Source organism: Schistocerca piceifrons, chromosome 1, assembly GCF_021461385.2.
Source record: "Schistocerca piceifrons isolate TAMUIC-IGC-003096 chromosome 1, iqSchPice1.1, whole genome shotgun sequence".
NCBI classification, from domain to species: domain Eukaryota; kingdom Metazoa; phylum Arthropoda; class Insecta; order Orthoptera; family Acrididae; genus Schistocerca; species Schistocerca piceifrons.
The window spans coordinates 1,086,416,325-1,086,433,343 of record NC_060138.1 but is presented as its reverse complement, the minus strand read 5'-3'; the positions used below and the strand labels follow the sequence as shown (position 1 = coordinate 1,086,433,343).

The 17,019-nt window shown below is 45.4% G+C and overlaps 1 protein-coding gene across 2 annotated transcripts in view; it reads right to left on the bottom strand.

Annotated features, from left to right (window-relative positions):
• Nucleotides 1-17,019, bottom strand: part of LOC124798103 (ras-related and estrogen-regulated growth inhibitor-like) — a 589,819-nt gene that overhangs the window by 153,072 nt on the left and 419,728 nt on the right. The window lies entirely within an intron of this gene.

Below are 17,019 nucleotides of genomic sequence, written 5' to 3'. Positions count from 1 at the left end.
TACTGTGCGAAAAGTATTAATTGACTCTAAACAGTAAAAAGTCTGAGGTGCACCTCACGAGTACTAAAGGAATCCGTTAATTTTCGATTATACTATAAATCGCGAAAAATTAAAGGCTGTCGATTCAGTTAAATACTTATGGATTACAACTGCGAACAGCTTAAATTGAAACCATTACATGGGAAATACGCTGCGGAAAGTGACCCAAAGACTGGCAGTGTACGTAGAAGACTACCTGCTCTATTCTTTTCCAAGATCGAAAAAGTTCAAAGATGGGCAGGTCGTTTTGTATTATTGCGAAAGAAGGGATTGTGTGTCACGAATATGACACACGAGCTGGGGTGGAAATCATTTAGACGAAGTCTTTTTCATTACGGCGAGAACTTATTACGAAATTTCAGTCACCAACTTTGGCCTCCGAAAACGAAAATTTGTTGTTGACTCTCACTTACATATAGAGAAATGACAGCTGAAATAAAATAAGAGAAATCAGAGATGACAGAGATGTTCGTGTTTTCCCACGTCCTACGTAAGAGTGGAACTGTAGAGAAGTAGTCTTAAAATGGTTTAATGAACACTTTGCCAAGCACATCTACCTACATACACCGCAGTAAGGTGTGGATACCCTGTACCTACCATTCCTAGCCATTTCCTTTCATGTTCCACCCGCCGATAGGGTGTGGGGAAAACGTCTCTCAACATGCCCCCACGTGAGCTCTAATTTCTCGTATCTTGTTTCTTCTGTCATTATGCGACATGAATGTTGGCGGCATGCAACACTCGTTCTGCAGTCAGCTTCAAATGCTGGATCTCTAAATTTCCTGAATAGTATTCCTGGAAAAGAACACAGCCTTCCCTTCCTATTTGAGATGCTGGAAAATATCCGTAGTAACTGAGTATTGTTCGAGCCTACCGGTAACAAATCTAGCAGCCTGCCTCTAAACTGCTTCGATGCCTACCTTTAATCCGACCTGGCATGGATCCCAAACACTGGAGCAATACTCAAGAATAGGTCGCTTTAGCGTCCTGTATGTGCTTTCCTTTAGAGATAAACCATACTTTCCCAAATTTCTCCCAATATATTGAAGTCCACCATTCGCCTTCCCTACCACAAGCCTCACATTTCATATCGTTTTGAAACGTTAGGCCCAGATATTGAACGACGTACAGTGTCAATGAGTCAAGGGCACCGCTACTGATGTTGGTTACGAACATTACCCGTTTGTTTTTGCTATTCATCCCTATTAACTAACAATTTTTCTACATTTAGAGCTACCTACCACTCATCACCCCAACTAGAAATTTTGTGTAAGTCATCGTGTATCGTCCTACAGTTACTCTATTTCGACACCTTGCCGAACAGCATGTCAACATCAACAAACAACTAGAGATTGCTACCCACCCTGTCCTGTACACAAAAAAGTAATAGCGGTCCTATCACACATCCCTGGGGCACTCCTGACGATACCCTTGTAGGTGATGAATGCTCACCTTCGAGGAGAACGTAGGGAATTCTATTATTTAAGGAGTTTTCGAGCCATTCACATATCTGGGAACCTATTGCATATGCTCGTAGTTTCGTTAACTGTCTGCTCTGCAGTGGGGCACAATGTCAAACGCTTTTCGAAAATCTAGATATATATATATGGAAGCTGCCTCTTGCCCTTCATCCATAGTTCGCAGTGTGAACTGAAGATTAGACCTGTAGCTACTGACGTACATGAACAGACAGAAGTAATATTCAACAAGTACGTATCAGAATAAGTTTATATGTCGTCACGGCTCTGCCTCAAACTGTTGATCACACTTGACTGTACACGTGCTCTAGTTAAATTTTCAATTGGAAAAAGATTAGGTCACCGCCAGGCCCAAGTGCTCACCTCAGCTTCTGTGATTCGAAAAGCTTCGGTATCGATGCTACAGGTAGCCGTCACAAGAGAGTATTAACCACTACAATAAATTTCGCAGGCAATCAAGCGTTCCGCTAAGAGAAGTTGGACGTCTTGCGCGTTGAATACGTGGACGTAAAGCGATAACCGAACTGGCATCCTAACCTAACTTGGAAGTGTGTGGCGGGACTGGGATCCCCAGTGGTAAACACTCCAGACGGTACGCGCGGTTGCTGTTTGCTCATTCGCTGTCCTCCCACGCCGTCGGCGTACGCGCCTGCGTTAAGTATCGCCGTGCCCACAGTCCGCTCCGTGAACTTCCCTCCCACTCGCGGTCAGCGCCGGCGCTGACGTGCCGGCCTCCAATTAGAGCCGGACAGCGCGTCCGTGTGTGCTCAGGCGCGCTCACCCCGGCCCCGAGGCTCGGGCCAATTTGGACGGCCACTCGAGGTGCTCGCGCTGCCTGGCTCCTATTACACGGCGCCCACGCTGCGGGAAGCGCCGCCCATCTGCGACTGATCTCCGGATGGAGCCAGCTAGCCATTGACTGTAGTAAGAACACGAAGCCCTCGTCATTGTACATGTACAGACTCTACTCACTGCAGGTCAGTCATTTCGCTAGGATTACACAGGGTGGTCCATTGATCGTGACCGGGCCAAATCTCACGAAATAAGCGTCAAACGAAAAAACTACAAGGAACGAAACTCGTCTAGCTTGAAGGGGGAAAAATGGAAATGTCGTGGGACGAGGGCCTCCCGTCGGGTAGACCGTACGCCTGGTGCAAGTCTTTCGATTTGACGCCACTTCGGCGACTTGCGCGTCGATGGGGATGAAATGATGATAATTGGGACAACACAACACCCAGTCCCTGAGCGGAGAACATCTCCGAACCAGCCGGGAATCGAACCCGGGCCCTTTGGACTGACATTCCGTCACGCTGGCCACTCAGCTACCAGAGGCGGACTTGAAGGGGGAAACCAGATGGCGCTATGGTTGGCCCGCTAGATGACGCTGCCATAGGTCAAACGCTTATCAACTGCGTTTTTTTAAAAACGCAACCCCCATTTTCTATTACATATTCGTGTAGTACGTAAAGAAATATGAATGTTTTAGTTGGACCACTTTTTTCGCTTTGTGATAGATGGCGCTGTAATAGTCACAAACGTATAGGTACGTGGTATCACGTAACATTCAGCCAGTGCGGACGGTATTTGCTTCGTGATACATTACCCGTGTTAAAATGGACCGTTTACCAAATGCGGAAAAGGTCGATATCATGTTGATGTATGGCTATTGTGATCAAAATGCCCAACGGGCGTGTGCTGAGTATGCTGCTCGGTATCCTGGACGACATCATCCAAGTGTCCGCACCGTTCGCCGAGAAGTTACGTTATTTAAGGAAACACGAGGTGTTCAGCAACATGTGAAACGTCAACCACGACTTGGAACAAATAATGATGCCCAAATAGTGTTTTAGCTGCTGTCGCGGCTAATCCGCACATCAGTAGCAAACAAATTGCGCGAGAATCGCGAATCTCAAAAACGTCGGTGTTGAGAGTGCTATGAACATCGATTGCATCCGTACATATTTCTATGCACCAGGAATTGCATGGCAACGACTTCGAACGTCGTGTACAGTTCTGAAACCAAGCACAAGAGAAATTACGGGACGATGACAGATTTTTTGCGCGCGTTCTATTTAGTGACGAAGCGCCATTCACCAACAGCGGTAACGTAAACCGGCATAATATACACTATTGGGCAAAGGAAAATCCACGATGGCTGCGACAAGTGGAACATCAGCGACCTTGGCGGGTTAATGTATGGTGGGGCATTATGGGAGGAAGGATAATTGGCCCCCATTTTATCGATGGCAATCTAAATGGAGCAATGATTGCTGATTTTCTACGTAATGTTCTACCGATGTTGCTACAAGATGTTTCACTGCATGACAGAATGGCGATATACTTCCAACATGATGGATGTCTGGCACATAGCTCGCGTGCGATTGAAGCGGTATTGAATAGCATATTTCACGTCAGGTGGACGGGTCGTCGAAGCACCAAATCATGGCCCGCACGTTCACCGGATCTGACGTCCCCGGATTTCTTTCTGTGGGGAAAGTTGAAGGATATTTGCAGTCGTGATCCACCGACAACGCCTGACAACATGCGTCAGCGCATTGTCAATGCATGTGCGAACATAACGGAAGGCGAAATACTCGATGTTGAGAGGAATGTCGTTACACGTATTGCCAAATGCATTGAGGTTGACGGACATCATTTTGAGAATTTATTGCATTAATGTGGTATTTGCAGGTAATCACGCTGTAACGGGATGCGTTCTCAGAAATGGTAAGTTCACAAAGGTGGACGTATCACATTGGAACAACCGAAATAAAATGGTCAAACGTACCTACGCTCTGTATTTTAATTTAAAAAACTTACCTGTTACCAACTGTTCGGCTAAACCTGCGAGCCATATGTTTGTGACTATTACAGCGCCATGTATCACAAAGCGGAAAAAGTGGTCCAACTAAAACATTCATATTTCTTTACGTACTACATGAATAAATAATAGAAATACGGGTTCCTCTTCAAAAAAAGACGCAGTTGATATCCGTTTGACCTATGGCAGCGCCATCTAGCGGGCCAACCATAGCGCCATCTGGTTTCCCCCTTCAAGCTAGACAAGTTTCGTTCTTTGTAGTTTTTTCGTTTGATGCTTATTTCGTGAGATGTTTGGCCCGGTCACTATCAATGGACCACCCTGTATATGCACTTAAAATACAACACACTACTAAATTTGCTGTTGAGATCTGGGAGGAAAATCTTTAAAAAGTAGCTATTACTACTATATGACATTACTGCCTGTATCTTTATTCGATACGACTTGGGGCAAACGTCTGATCTAGAGTCGAGAATACTGTTCCAGATTGTAGTGATCAGTAACTGAACATCATTACTTTTTTCTCCGGTTACTAAACTAAATCCTGGTCCTTGTAACATTTTCAGAACCATCAGAATCACACGCTACTGTATCAAACGGCGACCACAGTCTCAGACGTTTCGTAGATGTAATCTGTGTTTTGTAATAATATACCCACACATTAATCCGTACCTATAGAGGCGCACAAAAATATGGGAACACTCAAATACGACTCTCTAAATGGCTAAATACGGGTCCTGAGTGGTTTTGAATGGTATCTTATACCACTCTTCCTGCAAAATACTGGCAAATTCAGGTAACGATGAAGAGGATGGAGAGCAATCATGCACACTACTCTCCACGGTAGACCACGAAGGGTCAATAATATTGTGATCAGGTGACTGTGTTAGCCAGGGGACACGCAACAATTCATCCTTGTGCTCACAAAATCTTCGACAATGTGAGCTGCTAACTGAAAGCCAGTCGTCGTAGAACGCAGACTCATCTTTGAGGAACAGACATGTACATCTATAGAGATGTTCCGCAAACCACCGTACGATGCTTTGGGGAGGGTACCCAGAACGACACTTGACACTTCCCTACCTGTTCCACTCACATACAGAGCGAGGAAAAACGGACTATCTACAGTATATGCCTCCGTATGAGCCCTAATTTCCCGTATCTTATCTTTGTGGTCGTTACGCGCAATGTATGTTGGTTGCAGTAGAATCGTTCGGCAGTCAGTTTCAAATGTCCGTCCTATAATTTTCTCAATAGTGTTTCTCGAAAAGAACTTCCCCTTTCCTCAAGGGATTTCCATTTGACTTCCCGTAACATCTCAGTAACACTTGCGTGTTGTTCGAACCTCCAGGTAACAAAACCGAGCGAGGTGGCGCAGTGGTTAGACACTGGACTCGCATTCGGGGGACGACGGTTCAATCCCGCGTCCGGCCATCCCGATTTAGGTTTTCCGTGATTTCCCTAAATCGCTCCAGGCAAATGCCGGGATGGTTCCTTTCAAAGGGCACGGCCGACTTCCTTCCCCGTCCTTCCCTAATCCGATGAGACCGATGACCTCGCTGTCTGGTCCCCTTCCCCAAACAAACCAACCAACCAGCCGGTAACAAATCTAGCAGTCCACCTCTAAATTGTTTCGATGTCCTCCTTCAATTCGACCTGGTACGAATCCCAAACATTCGAGCAGTACTCGAGGATTAGTTCCACCAGGTGGACCACTCTTTCCTACTCCCAGTAGACCGAAGTCGACCATTCGCCTCCCCTGCCATAGTTCTCACATGCTTGTTCGACCTTACATCGCTTTCAAATGTTCAAATGTGTGTGAAATCTTATGGGACTTAACTGCTATGGTCATCAGTCCCTAAGCTTACACACTACTTAACCTAAATTGTCCTAAGGACAAGCACACACACCCATGCCCGAGGGAGGACTCAAACCTTTGCCGGGACCAGCCGCACAGTCCATGACTGCAGTGCCTAAGACCGCTCGGCTAATCCCGCGCGGCTTACGTCGCTTTGCAACGTTACGCCCAGATATTGAAATGATTTGACTGTCTCAAGCAGGACCCTAGTAATACTGTATCCGAACATTACAGGTTTGATCTTCCTACTCATCCGCATTAGCTTACATTTTTCCACATTTAAGGCTAGCTGGGATTCACCACACCAATCGGAAATTTTGTCTAAGTCTTCTTGTATCTTCCTATAGTCACTCACCTTCAACGTCTTACCGTACCCCACGGCATCATCAGCAAACAATTGCAGATTGCTGCACCCTGTCAGCCAAATCATTGATGTATATAGAGAACGACAGAAGTTCTATCGCACTTCCCTGGGGCACATCTACATTCTACGGCTGATGCGGAAACATAACAGCAACTTGCGAATTATTTCTTAACTGTACCACGAGGCAGACCTGCTCAGCCAAAATAGTACCATAATCTTTGATAATAATGTGACCTTGCAGAGTAACCACGGGGCCCATGTAATACAATCTGGGTGACCAAATTATCACTGAACCCTCGCCATGTTTCATTCTTGAGGCTTAAAGTCAGCCGAAAGTTCGAGAAAGTGTGAAACAACACTCATTCGACCAGAAGACGTTGTTCTATTGCTACATAGTCCACGTTTTAAGCCTTAGGCAACACGACTTGCTGTTACGGGCATTTGCGTCACTGATGAGTGGTTTTGCAATTCCCTGCTTATAGACCTCCCTTCGTTTTGATGTTGAAAGGGTTCGCGACTGCGACATTCAGTTCTGAAATTGCTTTTGTAGCTGTCATCCTATTCTTTTCATCACAATACTTTCAATAACTGTCTGTCACGATCCACGCAGCACAGACTTTCGTCTGCGTTGTGACTTAGTGGATGATGTTTTCTGCTTTTCCTGTTTGTGGTATAAATGTTCGTTACGGTGCCTCATGAAACACGAAACACTTCGGCTGCGTTCGTTACGGAAACAACCGACATACGAGCACCAACAATTTTCCCAACTTCGAATTCACTTACCTCCAACGTAACGCACTAACAACTACAAGGATGATAAAATCTTCTCAGGTTGACAGGTAAGTCAATGCGTTGTTCTCCGACAACATTTCTACAAGTTTCCTACTTGTCATCTTCAGGCGAATTGTCGGCCATACCAAGACGAGACGTCACGACCTGTCGCCCCCCCCCCCCCCCCATCCCCCCAAGTGCCGCCGCGCCGATTCCGCTCGAGCCTGATTTGCCAGTCCGGCGCCTAGGATGTAGAGAAGCCCGTGGTCCAGCTGCTATAAAGAACCGAACGAGACGTGAACCCGACACTTCGCCTGAAGATGGTAAGTAAGAAACTTGCTGAAACGTTGCCGGAGAACAACGCATTGACTTACCTGTCAACCTGAGAAGATTTTATCATCAAGATGCGCCGAGAAAGCCTGTATTCTCATACAATTATTCTTACCACGATTGACACGTGTAACCCGTTGAGGACATTACACAGGTGCCACTCGTGGTCAAATACAACTGCTTTTATGTTAAACCTCGTATTTCTCGTGGTATTTCCATATTTTTGTCCAAACCAAGTACCTTTCTGTCGCTTGCGTACAATTTCGACACGCTAGTGAAAGCTCCTCGTTCGCCGCGTGTTCTCAGTTTCCTTTTTCTCCTTTTCCGAAGGAAACCTGTTGACAGAAATGCGATGATAATACGACAGCGTTGTCGAGAGAGGTTGCGCCCCTCGAAAGATGCCACGAGTTTAATAGCGTTGCCTCGCTATCAGCCCTGAAGTCAATTTGACGCCAATCTGAGAACGTATGACTACATAATGAGAGCCTACTCCCTGACAAGTAAATGCAATTTAGACCCCCCTTAAATGCGAAAGATTGTTGTGGACGTTTCTGAGGCTGGCGCCGAAAGGTAATAGCGCCGGGGCTGGGCCATTACCATAAGGCGTGCTGGCGTGCTGGCTCGTGAGGCCGGCGAGAGCCAACTACTCGACAGCCCGGCGCCTCGGCCGTGCTCCGCCGACAGCCGCAGCCGGCGCCGAGGGTCTCCTTCCGGAGCCCGTGAGCTCGCGTGCCTCACAGAAGGTTGTTTGTGCCTCAAGGAAGAGGGTACTTCCTAGGTAACCTGTCTACAGGCGGGACGGATGCTTAACTGCCTCAGGCGTTAGTGGTTGAGAGTGCAACACAGGAAGTTTAAAACCTTAGCAGCGAAGTTCTTCAGTTAAGATTTCCAGGCCGACAGGCAGTGCCGCTTTGCCTCTTATGATGTATCTGCAGTCGGAGACAAAGCTTGAGAGAACCCACACGTGTATAAATATGTACACTACTGGTAATTAAAATTGCTATACCACGAAGATGACGTGCTACAGACACGAAATTTAACCGACAGGAAGAAGATGCTGTGATATGCAAATGATTACCTTTTCAGAGCATTCACACAAGGTTGGCGCCGGTGGCGACACCTACAACGAGCTGACATGACAGTTTCCAACCGATTCCTCATACACAAACAGCAGTTGATCGGCGTTGCCTGGTCAAACATTGTTGTGATGCCTCGTGTAACGACGAGAAATGGGTACCATCACGTTTCCGACTTTGATAAAGGTCGGATTGTAGCCTATAGCGATTGTGGTTTATCGTATCGCGACATTGCTGCTTGCGTTGGTCGAGATCCAATGACTGTTAGCAGAATATGGAATCGGTGGGTTCAGGAGGGTAATACGGAACGCCGTGCCGGATCCCAACGGCCTCGTATCACTAGCAGTCGAGATGACAGGCATCTTATCCGCATGGCTGTAACGGGTGGTGCAGCCACGCCTCGATCCCTGAGTCAACAGATGGGGACGTTTGCAAGACAACAACCATCTGCACGAACAGTTCGACGACGTTTGCAGCAGCATGGAATATCAGCTCGGAGAACAAGGCTGCATCACAGACAGTAGCGCTTGCGATGGTGTACTCAACGACGAACCTGGCAGCACGAATGGAAAAACATTTTTTCGGATGAATCCAGGTTCTGTTTACAGCATCATGATGGTCGCCTCCGTGTTTGTCGACATCACTGTGAACGCACCCTGGAAGCGTGTATTCGTCATCGCCATACTGACGTATCACCCGGCGTGATGGTATGGGGTGCGATTGGTTACACGTCTCGGTCACCTCTTGTTCGCACTGACGGCACTTTGAACAGTGCACGTTACATTTAAGATGTGTTACGACCCGTGACTCTACCCTTTTTGATCCCTGCGAAACCCTACATTTCAGCGGGATAATGGACGACCGCATGTTGTAGGTCCTGTACGGGCCTTTCTGGATACAGAAAATGTTCGACTGCTGCCCTGGCCAGCACATTCTTCAGATCTCTCACCAACTGAAAAGGTCTGGTCAATGGCGGCCGAGCAACTGGCTCGTCACAATACGCCATTCACTACTCGTGATGAACTGTGGTATCGTGTTGAAGCTGCAAGGGCAGCTGTACCTGTATACGCCATCCAAGCTCTATTGACTCAATGCCCAGGCGTATCATGGCCGTTATTATGGCCAGAGGTGGTTGTTTTGGGTACTGATTGCGTGAAAATGTAATCACATGTCAGTTATAGTATAATATATTTGTCTAATGAATACTCGTTTATCATCTGCATTTCTTCTTGGTGTAGCAATTTTAATGGCCAATAGAGTATTTACGTCTCGGTACGAGGTCTGTACAAAAAATTCCGGAACTTGCTCCACAAAATTTTTCGACGCTTTCCTTTTACTTATTGTGCGTGATCTCCATCAAAATACTCTCCTCCGGAATTTATACACCGCTCGCAAACACGTTTCCACCTCAGAAACAGTCTTGGTACGCCTCTTGATGGGTCGCATGAAGCTCCACCTGCGAATTTTCTTTCTATCGTTGCAGATCTTCGTCCTTTCAACGGGGTTACCAACTTTGCAAACAAAAAAGTCCGCAGGGCCTGTTCTATAGAGTACGGAGGATGAGGTAACACAGTAATTTCGTTTTTTGTGCTGTAGTCACGCACCAACAGGAACGAATGTGCGAGTGCGTTATCGTGATGTAAGAGTCATAAGTTGTCTCGCCACGTTTCAGGCCATTTCCTTCTCATATTTTCTCTCAAGTAGTAAAGGAGTTTTGCTATTTGGGGAGCAAAATAACTGATGATGGTCGAAGTAGAGAGGATATAAAATGTAGACTGGCAATGGTAAGGAAAGCGTTTCTGAAGAAGAGAAATTTGTTAACATCGAGTATAGATTTAAGTGTCAGGAAGTCGTTTCTCAAAATATTTGTATGGAGTGTAACCAAGTATGAAAGTGAAACGTGGACGAAAAATAGTTTAGACAAGAAGAGAATAGAAACTTCCGAAATGTGGTGCTACAGAAGAATGCTGAACATTAGATGGTTAGATCACATAACTAATGAGGAGGTATTGAATAGAATTGGAGAGAAGAGAAATTTGTGGCACAACTTGAGTAGAAGAAGGGATCGGTTAGTAGTGCATATTCTGCGGCATCAAGGGATCACCAATTTAGTATTGAAGGGCAGCGTTGAGGATAAAAATGGTAGAGGGAGACCAAGAGATGAATACACTAAACAGATTCAGAAGGATGTAGGTTGCAGTAGGTACTGGGAGATGAAGCAGCTTGCACAGGATAGAGTAGCATGGAGAGCTGCGTCAAACCAGTCTCAGTACTGACGACCACAACAACTACAATATTTTCTCTCAGGCGTCGCAACACGTCCAGATAGTGCCATAAACTAACACTTTACCAACGATTAACAGTTTGTCCCGTGGTACGAATTCGTGATGAACTAATCCTTAAAAGTCAAAGAAAACTACAAGCATGGCTTTGACATTTGACCTGACCTGGTGAGCATTTTTGGTGTTGGAGAACCTTTCCTAGCCATTGTGAAGACTGAATCTTGGTCTCAACATCATAAACGTAGACCCACATCTCATCACCAGTTACGATTCTCTTAAAGAACATCTCGTTCTGATTTGCGAGATACAAAAGCTCTTCACAGACTGCGAGGCGAAGGTCTTTCTGGTCTTGATTCATGAACTGTGGAGCGAACTTGATGACAACACGATGCATTCCAAGATACTGCGTCAGGATTTGATGAGATCATCCAACTGAAATGTTACATTCGTCTGCAGTCTCTCGAACAGTCAGTCGCCAGCCGGTGTGGCCGAGCGTTTCTAGGCTCTAGAGTCTGGAACCGCGCGACCGCTACGGTCGCAGGTTCGAATCCTGCCTCGGGCATGGATGTGTGTGATGTCCTTAGGTTAGTTAGGTTTAAGTGGTTCTAAGTAATAGGGGACTGATGACCTCAGAAGTTAAGTCCCATAGTGCTCAAAGCCATTTGAACCATTTTGAACAGTCAGTCTTCGATTGGCACGCACAATTTCGTTGACGGTCCTGACATGAGCGTCGTCGGTAGACGTCGAAGGACGTCCTGAACGATATTCACCTTTAACTTCCGTCCGGCCATTTTTAAACCGTATGAACCAATCGTAACGTCGAGTACGGCTTAAGCACTCATCACCATGGGCTTGCTGCATGATTTGGTGCGACTCTGTAAAGGTTTTCTTGAGCTTCAAGCAAAATTTAACGCGAACTTGTTGGGCCTCTTACTCTGCCATCTCGAAATTCGCAAACTCTGTGAAACAACGTTTTACCCAATACTCCACTGAACAATAACTGACAGATATACAACAATGAAACATCAGGGAGTTACACATTAAACACAAACGTGTGCAGGGACGTCAATGACATTTCGCTCCAACGCACCATTGTCGCGAAATTACGAAAACTTTTTGAACAGAGCTCGTGTGTGTGTGTGTGTGTGTGTGTGTGTGTGTGTGTGTGTGTGTGTGTGTTCCACTTGTCTTCCTAAACCACTAGACATATTTCGGTAAAACTTGGTACACACATCCCTTGCTGCAGGCAACAGTCGCTGAGGGGATAAGAACCTATCACATTTCGGGAGATAGGACGTCGTAAACACTGAGATGCGTGAAAAACTGCCACATTGTGCATGACATTGAGAGTCATTACTTCTTTGCTACTGTCTCTATTCTGCAGACGAAGTACACATATGACGCTGAATGTACCTACAAAATTATATCATTGTTTAACATGTAGCTCAAGAAATACACTATGTGATCAAAAGTATCCGGACACCTGGCTGAAAATGACGTAAAAGTTCGTGGCGCCTCCATCGGTAATGCTGGAATTTAATGTGGTGTTGTCCCACCCTTAGCGTTGAGCTTCTACTCTGGCAGTCATACGTTCAATCTGGTGCTGGAAGGTTTCTCCGGGAATGGTAGCCCATACTTCACGGACTGCTGCACTGAGAAGTATCTACGCTCGACAATGAAATCCAAGTTTCCGAGTTCGAGTCTCGGTCCGGCACACAGTTTTAATCTGCCAGGAAGTTTCATATTAGCGCACACTCCGCTGCAGAGTGAAAATCTCATTCTAGAAAAGCGAGGGGCCGTTTGGTATTTACCGGCGTGATGTATGGCTTATGAGCAGCCGCTCGGCCAGAAAATAAGTTTTCTCACCTCCCGCCTAACTGTCATAGTACTTGCAGTGGATCCTGATGCAGTTTGGAATTCCTGTGTGATTGCCTGAACAGATGCCTACCTATTACACATTACGACCCTCTTCAACTGTCGGCATTCTCTGTTAGTCAACAGACGAGGTAAACCCGCACTTTCGTGCTGTACGTGTCCCTTCACGTTTCCATTTCACTATCGTATCGGTAACAGTGGACCTAGGGATGTTTAGGAGTGCGGAAATCTCGCGTAAAGACGTATGACAAAAGTGACACCCAGTCACCTGTCCACGTTCTACTCTCTCGCGATATTTAATGACTACTGACTTCGCTGATATGGAGTACCTGGCAGTAGGTGGCAGCACAATGCACCTAATATGAAAAACGTATGTTTTATGGGGGTGTCCGGATACTTTTAATCACACAGTGTATGTATGTATTTATCAAATACGTTCGGTTACATTTACATCCACATATATAGGATGTCTCTACCAAGAGCCATCAGGCTTATTTTCTCTGGTGTTTTCACAGATATTTTCAATTTTATTTTTTCACTATATAGACCCAAACAAATACTTTTCTTCACGTCTTCTATGGGATGTATAGTGTCGACAGAAAGCGTCTGTTTGTTTCGTTACGAAAAAAATTATTTTCAAAACAGAATTTTGCGTGGCTATTCAATAAAGCGGTCCCACATTACTCTAGTGCGATATGTATTAATGTGGAGAGTAAAATACGGAGAGTAACAAATACTCCAGCAGCGACTGGGAAGCGCTGCTGAATGGGGGTAGCAGTCAGTGCGTACCGGGGCTGTTCCGCACTGAGTACTTTGAGTTAGAAAGTTGAAAGTGTCTGGTTTGCAAGTAGTATTGTCAGGTGCGGAGACAAATTAGAGATCTAGAATCGTTGTACCGATTGTGGAGAAGTACCATGCGTTGCTTTCCATAACGTAAAAATTACTGTGCTCACCTCTAGCTAAATCATTGCGTGCATTTACATCACAGAGACGCAACACAAATTAAAGTTAAAGCAATTACAGCCCTCGGTCACAAAATTTTAAGTCTTTTGACCTGGTTCCGACACTTCTACGGTTGCCTTCATCAGAAATTAAATATTCAAATTGGCATATCACATATAAGATAAATATCAAGCATTAAAGCTTTAGTCACAAAAATTTAAAAAAGAAAACGTGGAAGGTGAACCACTATTGGCTGCTTATACATATAAAACCACAGGTAGCAACAGCAGTAAACGGTCGCTGACTACGCGGCCATGTTTAAAACTTTACGCAACACCAATGTTTATGTCATCAGCGTATGGACCGATAGAGTTAATCTCATACGGCGGCGAGCGTATTTTAATAATAATTCCTTCGATATTTCACTGTAGATGCATATACCTATACGCCGAAAGCCACATTTCGGTTTATGGAGGAGAGTACTTCGTTCACCACTGACAAACCTTGTCCCAATAACGAAAAATAACACTGTGCGGAAAAACCGACTGTTGGTAATCCTCCATTTATGCTCCAGCATAATTTCATGTCCACAGTATTTTAGCGACACGTGTGTAGCAGGAAGCAATATGTTTGTTAACTCTTCGAGGAACACACATCTTCGGTATTCCAACAATAAACTACATTATGATGCACAACAGCTACCAAGTAGCATCTGAAATTGTAGCGGCATGAGCACTTCCATGAAGTTTAGCGCTTACTAAAGCAACTCGTTACGAAAAGCGTTGCTTTTCTTTGGATCTGTCTCCTGTGTGAATCCTTACTTGTAATGGTCTCAGACTAAGGAGATACAAATAGTATCGGACGTCGACGAGATGCTGCACCGGTAAAAGGGCGTGATCAACAGTTCCTCGTAGCAGTTCCGATGGAATCTGAGCAACGTAGTCGTACGTATTGGACTTCAGATCGGGTGAGACCGAACGTTTTCCTGATAAACGCTTTCTTTTAGATACCTCCAAAGTCAAAAGTCACATGGATTCAGATCAACTGATCTTGTAGGCCATGCGTCTGGAAATTCTCTGGAGACAACACGTTCATGGCTGGTTGCGTTAAGCAGTTCTTTCACTGGGCGAGCAACATGAGGTGTTGCCCAATCTGCATGAAAGCAGCGCTTTCAACACAGTTGCGCTCTTCCAAACCATAAATCGCATGCTGTACAAGGAGATCTCTATCTTGTGCAGAGGTCACAGTTCACGTGACAGCCACTCTGGTTCCATTCTCCTCAAAGAAAAATGACCGAGAGGAAAGGTGATTGTTAATCTGCGCCACGCAGTCACATACGGCGAATGCACAACACACGGTTTAACAGTCCCCCAAATTCGGCAGTTTTGTGTATTCACTGCACCATGTTGTTTAAAATGTGCCTCGTCACTCCACAGAATATTGCAGTCGGCGATACTCCCTCAATGCAACACTGTAATTGCTGTCGTTCACGTAAAACAGTTTCACTAACACTGCACGGTTTCTGTATTGTTCACTCACGTTACTGCTTGTCAAATGACAGCGCGCAAGTGATACAGTCATACAAACAGTGTACAGAGCCAGAATTGCATAACGTGGCTAAAATTTCAACTCCTTTTTTTTCTAGCATAAATTGGGTCCGCGTTAACGCATTGGTATATCTGCCAAATTGCGCTGCCGTAATTACAGCCCACACGGGACGTCCATCAGTTTGTACCGGCTGCCTATAATTGAACTTTCCTTACTTAACAAGTTATAAATCGGAAACTAATTACCGTACGAGTACCAAACTTGGTAGCATTAATGTGAAGGACATGGGGAAGAGAAATGATGCAGTTGAAAGACATTTAATGTGATACTACGGTACTTCATACGAGTACATTTGGGTACCATTACTGCTACAGAAAACCAGATGGCAGTTATAAGAGTCGAGGGACATGAAAGGGCAACAGTGCTTGGGAAGGGAGTGAGTCAGGGTTGTAGCCTCTCCCCGATGCTATTCAATCTGTATATTGAGCAAGCAATAAAGGAAACAAAAGAAAAGTTCGGAGTAGGTATTAAAATCCACGGAGAAGAAATAAAAACTTTGAGGTTCGCTTATGACGTTGTAAATCTGTCGGAGACAGCAAGGGACTTGAAAGAGCAATTGAACGGAATGGACAGTGTCTTGAAAGGAGGGTATAAGATGAACACCAACAAAAGCAAAACGAGGATAATGGAATGTAGTCGAATTAAGTCGGGTGATGCTGAGGGAATTAGATTAGGAAACGAGACACTTAAAGTAGTAAAGGAGTTTTGCTATTTGGGGAGCAAAATAACTGATGATGGTCGAAGTAGAGAGGATATAAAATGTAGACTGGCAATGGCAAGGAAAGCGTTTCTGAAGAAGAAAAATTTGTTAACGTCGAGTATAGATTTAAATGTCAGGAAGTCGTTTCTTAAAGTATTTGTATGGACTGCAGCCATGTATGGAAGTGAAACGTGGACCAAAAATAGTTTAGACAAGAAGAGAATAGAAGCTTTCGAAATGTGGTGCTACAGAAGAATGTTGAAGATTAGATGGGTAGATCACATAACTAATGAGGAGGTACTCAAAATGGCTCAAATGGCTCTGAGCACTATGGGACTTAACATCTATGGTCATCAGTCCCCTAGAACTTAGAACTACTTAAACCTAACTAACCTAAGGACAGCACACAACACCCAGCCATCACGAGGCAGAGTAAATCCCTGACCCCGCCGGGAATCGAACCCGGGAACCCGGACGTGGGAAGCGAGAACGCTACCGCACGACCACGAGATGCGGGCGAGGAGGTACAACCTGACGAGAAGAAGGGATCGATTGGTGGGTCATGTTCTGAGACATCGAAGGATCACCAATTTAGTATTGGAGGGCAGCGTGGAGGGTAAAAATCGTAGAGGGAGACCAAGAGATGAATACATTAAGCAGATTCAGAAGTATGTAGGCTGCAGTAGGTACCGGGAGATGAAGAAGCTTGCACAGGATAGAGTAGCGTGGAGAGCTGCATCAAACCAGTCTCAGGACTGAAGACCACAACAACAACATACTGCTACAAAAGGGGCTCAATATGGCGCCCGTCAGTGTCCAGAAGAGTCTGAAAGAGCAGGATTGCATTCTGTACAGCAGAACTAAGCATATCCGTA